The sequence below is a fragment of the Triticum urartu genome, chromosome 6A (assembly GCF_056163025.1).
Source record: "Triticum urartu cultivar PI428250 chromosome 6A, HENAU_Tu73, whole genome shotgun sequence".
NCBI lineage: Eukaryota > Viridiplantae > Streptophyta > Magnoliopsida > Poales > Poaceae > Triticum > Triticum urartu.
In genome coordinates this window covers 42,741,600-42,748,132 of record NC_141878.1, presented here as the reverse complement: position 1 = coordinate 42,748,132, position 6,533 = coordinate 42,741,600, and positions in this window count along the sequence as shown.

The window sequence follows — 6,533 nt, the reverse complement described above, 5'->3', positions numbered from 1 at the left end:
CTTCCCAGACTCCACCGAGAAGAGACCATCACGGTAACTCACACGGTTGATTCATTTTAAATAAGTTAAGGTTCAAGTTATCTACAACCGGACATTAACAAATTCCCATCTGCCCATAACCACGGGCACGGCTTTCGAAAGTTCAAATCCCTGCAGGGGAGTCCCAACTTAGCCCATGACAAGCTCTCACGGTCAACGAAGGATATACCTTCTCCCGAGACATTCCGATCAGACTCGGGATCCCGGTTCTACAAGACACTTCGACAAGTTAAAACAAATCCAGCAACACCGCCCGAATGTGCCGACAAATCCCGATAGGAGCTGCACATATCTCGTTCTCAGGGCACACTCAGATTGTCCAAGGTACGGGTAGGCCAGCCCAGAGTTGCCCCTGGTGGCCATCGGCAGCTGACAGCTGGACCAACACTCAGAGGAGCACTGGCCCGGGGGGTTAAATAAGATGACCCTCGGGCTCCGAAAACCCAAGGGAAAAACAGGCTAGGTCGCAAATGATAAAACCAAGGTTGGGCATTGCTGGAAGAGTTTTATTCAAGGCGAACTATCAAGGGGTTCCCATTATTACCCAACCGCGTAAGGAACGCAAAATCCGGGAACATAACACCGATATGACGGAAACTAGGGCGGCAAGAGTGGAACAAAACACTAGGCAAGAGGCCGAGCCTTCCACCCTTTACCAAGTATACAGAGGCATTAAGATAACAAGGCAATATAATGATATCCCAACAAGAAAATAATGTTCCAACAAGGAACGGTCTCCAATCTTCACCCGCAACTAGCAACGCTATAAGAAGGGTTGAGCAAAGCGGTAACATAGCCAATCAATGGTTTGATAGGACATGGTGGGTTAGAGGTTTGACATGGCAATCTGGGAGGCATGATAAGCAAGTGGTAGGCATCGTAGCATAGGCATAGCAAAAGAGCGAGCATCTAGCAAAGCAAAGATAGAAGTGATTTCAAGGGTATGATCATCTTGCCTGCAAAGTTGTCAGAGTTGACTGGTTCCTCGAAAGCAAACTCAACAGGCTCCTCGTTAGTGAACTCGTCTCCCGGCTCTACCCAAACAAGACAAACAAGCAAAAAGGACACAATCAACCACGTGCAAAGCTCAAACAACATGATGCAAACATGGTATGCTATGCGGAATGCGATATGTGATGCATATGCAAGATTTGACAAGGAATGAATGAACCTGGCCTCAACTTGGAATTCCAAAGGTGCCACTGGAAAGGTGAGGTGATTTTGGTTGAAATCGGTATAAAGAACGCCGGAATCGGATGCACGGTTTGGAAATGGCAAGCAATTCAAGTATGGCACCGGTCTGCGATAAACAGCAAGTAGTCATCTAAATGCAACAAGATGAACATGCTACAGCACCCAAACATGGCAAAAAAATACATGGCAGGGATCCATTCATGATGCTTAACAAAAGATGAACACTGAGCTATGGACAATTCATCCATTAACAGGTTTCAGACTTAGTGAAATTAACACTTGTCTGGAATTTCAGATCAGGTAGCACACTTTGGAGCATGAAAACTAGATGCTACAGGAACTTAACATGGCAAAGCAAGGCATGGCATGGAGCTACTCAAAGATCTTAACAAAAGTCCCTTAGTGACCTTGAGCCAAAAGGGATCAGAAAATACAATTGCAAGCATGTGAACATGGCAAAAAACATAATCAGTTCTCAGACTTAGTGAAAAACTGGAACATGCAAATCAGATATCAAGTAGGCATGTTTACGAGCTCGATGCACTCACTACAGAGCATGTCATGACAATCTAAGCATACACCCATTAAGAATACACATTATACAAGCTAGACATGGCAAGAACAATAACATAGCATGCATGGATCAACTACAACATCCTCGGCAAATCGCTAACAAGTAGACAATCTGCCCAGATTCACGAAATAGCAAAAGTAGAGCTCGATTGACTCAAGCTAGGGTGCTCCATAAATGCAAACAAAGACATGGATGGATAGATCACTACAATACTAACAAATCACCCTTACTGATCATCCTCAAAAGAGGCACGGATCACTAGGAAACAACATGAACATATGGCATATTGATAAAAACAGTCCAAGGACTTAGTGGAATTGCTAAGTCCCTGAAATCAGCATTAACGAATGCACCACTTTGCAAGCTTGTGCTAGTCACCACACACATCACAAAAATACATGGATTACACCTCTGGAAAGATGGAAAAGCATATAACAAAACATATGTAGAGCTTAGGGGCATATCATGCACACAATAATCATGGCAAAAATGACAAATAGCTATTTGGAGCAACAGATCTGACAATTAACTCAAATAGCACTCTTCCAACAGCATTTCGGGCATCAAGATGAGCTCAAATGAAAATGATGCAATGAGATGAAATGATGTACTCTCTGAGACGAACGTTTTGATATGCTACACGCCCAAAACGGATCTACGGATGCAAAGTTACGGCACGACAAACATGGCAATAAAATTAGGGTTTTCTGAGAAAAGTCAACCGAGGGGTAACTCAGATCTGGATCTGGCACGGATTCCAAAGATCGCCGGCCGGACTTGATGACCTCACCGGAGTTGGAAGGGCCGGCCAGAGGAGGTGCGGGCGTGGAGGAGGAGGTGCGGGCCGGGGTGGCCGCGGGCGGCGCCGGCGATGGCTGCGGCGGCGTCGACCGGCGAGATAGGACGGCGCGGCGGAGCTCGGCCGGCGAACGGTGCCGGGGAAGAAGGGCGCGGGGCTTTCCGGCGCCGTTGCGGGAGAGCTCGGGCCGCGGGGGCCCCGAGCGCGGGTGGCGGCGCGACGATGTGGGCGCGGCGGCTCGGCGAATCAGGAGCCGACATGTGGCGGCGGCACGGGAAGGTTGGACATGTCCGTCCTGCGAGTTTTTGTCCGGCGGCGGCGGGTGGAGATGGATCTAGGGTTTCGGGGAGAGGAAAACGAGAATTTCGGAGGGGGCCTTTAAATAGGCATAGGGGGAGCTAGGAGAGTCCAAATGAGGTGTGGTTTTCGGCCACGCGATCGTGATCGAACACTCTAGATAATGGAGAGGGTTTTGGTGGGTTTTGGGCCAAATTGGAGGGGTGTTGGGCTGCAACACACACGAGGCCTTTTCGATCCCTCGGTTAACCGTTGGAGCATCAAACGAAGTCCAAATGGTACGAAATTTGACAGGCGGTCTACCGGTAGTAAACCAAGGCCGCTTGGCAAGTCTCGGTCCAATCTGGAAATGTTTAATCCCCACACACGAAAGAAAGGTAGAAATGACCACCGGAGAAGAACGGAGCACCGGAATGCAAAACGGATAACGGGGAAAATGCTCGGATGCATGAGACAAACACGTATGCAAATGCAATGCACATGATGACATGATATGAGATGCATGACGACGACAACACCACACGGAGACAAAAACCTGAACCCGAGGAAATAAAATAACTTAACGCCGGAAACGGCAAGAGTTGGATTACATATTAGGTAAATCATATCCGGGGTGTTACACTTGGCTGGCCCCCAGCTCAGACCTCTGCTGATCCATGACATCATTTGTGGTGGAGGGCCCGAGCGGAAAACAGGGGCGGCCGCCCACTTGGCACTTCTAGGAGCCGTGATGTAGAACCACTCCTGCTGCCACAATTGAGACACCTCTGAGATGGAACCTTTGGGCCACGGAGCTCCCGTCATCTTGCGTATTGAGGCACCTCCACACGCTGCATGTTGCCCCTCGATCATCTTCGGCTTCACTTCAAAGGTCTTGAGCCAGAGGCCAAAGTGAGGGGTAACCCGGAGGAAGGCCTCGCACACGACAATAAATGTCGTGATATGAAGAAAAGAGTCCGGAGCTAGATCATGGAAGTCTAGCCCGTAATAAAACATCAGACCCCTAACGAAAGGATCCAGAGCAAGGCCTAGACCTCGGAGGAAGTGGGAGACGAACACGACGTTCTCGTTGGGTTCGGGGGTGGGAACGGCCTGTCCTCGGGGAGGCAGCCGATGCAGAATCTCGGCGGTCAGATATCAGGCCTCCCTCAACTTTTTGATGCCTTATTCCGTGATGGAGGAAGGCACCCATTGGCCTTGAAAGCTAGATTCGGACATGACTGAAGGTTCGGAGCACCTGACCTGAACTTCGGGAGTTTGAGCTTGAGGTGGGGGAAGGATTCGATTCAGCACGGGTGGGAAAAATAAAAGCCTTGTCCCCTTTATAAATAGGGTGAATATCAAGCGTCCTCTCCGTGTCCGTTTGGACTTGCCTATGATCTAGGAGTCCTAGAAGCGGTTGGGTTACCCACGCCCGCATTGATGAGAATTCCGGAATAAGGGGACACGATCTCTGCTTTAACAAGACGTGCCAAGGAAACCGCCTCGCATGACGCGCTGAGGTGGGATAATAAAACGACTCGGATAAAGGCTTGGCCGTGGTGTGTCACACTACGGAATACGTCAGTAGATTAGATTTGTGTAAATATTATTCTCTCTATGGCAATATGTGGAAACTTATTTTGCAGAGCCGGACACTATCTTTGTGTTCAGAATCTTCTATGAAGTACTTGGAGGAGGAACCCGCCTTGCAATGCCGAAGACAATCTGCATGCCGGACTCGTCGTCATTGAAGCCTGGTTCAGGGGCTACTGAGGGAGTCCTGGATTAGGGGGTGTCCGGATGGCCGGACTATACCTTCAGCCGAACTCCTGGACTATGAAGATACAAGATTGAAGACTTCGTCCCGTGTCCGGAAGGGACTTTCCTTGGCGTGGAAGGCAAGCTTGGCGATACGGATATGTAGATCTCCTACCATTAAAACCGACTCTATGTAACCCTAACCCTATCTGGTGTCTATATAAACCGGAGGGTTTTAGTCCGTAGGACAACGTACACATCAACAATCATACCATAGGCTAGCTTCTAGGGTTTAGCCTCCTCGATCTCGTGGTAGATCTACTCTTGTACTATCCATATCATCAATATTAATCAAGCAGGACATAGGGTTTTACCTCCATCAAGAGGGCCCGAACCTAGGTAAAACTTCGTGTCCCTTGCCTCCTGTTACCATCCGGCCTAGACGCACAGTTTGGGACCCCCTACCCGAGATCCGCCGGTTTTGACACCGACACTATGCCTTCATAATATCGCATATTCATTGTTTATGAAACATTGCTTCCCCGTCATGTTGAAATAGAGGATGTGGACCTATGGGGTCTTGTGTCATGCTTATTGGGCTAGGGACATTGTGATTTTTTTTCCGTTGCAACACACGGGCAATTACCTACCATAAATAAAACCATGGGGGGGGCTAACAGCCACACATGGCACCCCAAAGTAAGGGTAACAGAAGCTTTGAACAATTGGAGCATGCAAGTTGGGCCCACCAAACCACACCATCCACCACCCGCGCGATATAATACTCACCCGACCCGTAGTTACCCTTACCCTCTACCGCAACCACTCATTCTCTTTGCCTTCTTTCGCCGTCAACCATGACTATTCTTTCCAAACTTTTTCCCCACACTAGGCGCCGACCGCTGTTGCCAACTCCTACAGTCTCATGCCCCATTGCGATAAGCCGACTAATGCCATCTTGCATGCCCTGCGGCCTCTCGAAGCTATTACAAGTCCACATGAGGAGATGGTGTCTGCTACAAACTCGGGAGACAACAAGGTGAAGTCCAAATTGCCCCCCCCGGCCCTCGCGTCATCCTCCCGGGGGCGACTAGGGTTTCCCCCGCGCCGCCACCCCCTCAATCCCAGCCCCTCCTCGCCGCCACCTGAGGGGATCGACGGGCAAGCCTGGTGGGTCGTCGATGAAGGTGGCGGTGAGGTGTTGCGTCGCTTCGTGCCCCCGCGAAGGACCTGGAAGCCGGGGCAGCGGCCCCGGACGGCGAGGCGGCGCTGCCTCCGCGACTGGCAGCGCGCGCAGGAAGTGGTGGCCGGCATCCTCGGCTGCCCGGGCAGCGAGGATACGGTGGGCGGGCGCGGTGCGGATTTCCTCTGCCCCAGATCTGAAGGTCAGGCGGCCCCCTCCCCTGCTCTCTCCTCCCCTCCGGTCATGCCCTTCTGCGACTCTGGTCGCCAGATCCGGTGCTGGCGGGGTGGGGGTGCTCAGGTTCGAGCCCGTGGGAAACCCTTGGTCGATCCTTCGGCCACGACGGCGACGACACGTGTGCGCGTCATGTTCTTCCCTGGAGGCGCCATTGAGGGCTCTCGTCTTCACCCCCGTCCCAGACCCCAGGTGAAAACCCAAACCCCGTCTTGGGTTGGCTGGCGGCGGCGCCTAGCGCGTCGCGTCCTCGTTGGAGGCGTCGTCTGGGGTGTCTGGTTCTTCGGGAGAGGGACGATGTGGTTGGTGGGCGTCCATCGGCTGTGAGGCCAAGTTTGCATTTCTTGAGGAGGGTGCTCGTTCCTGCAAGATTCCTTCTTGCGCCATTGGAGCGGGACCTGGTGCTCCCCCGCTCCGCCTCTTGGCCTCTGCAGCTTTCTTCTTCGGCGACCTCCCGACGACTATCCTTCTGC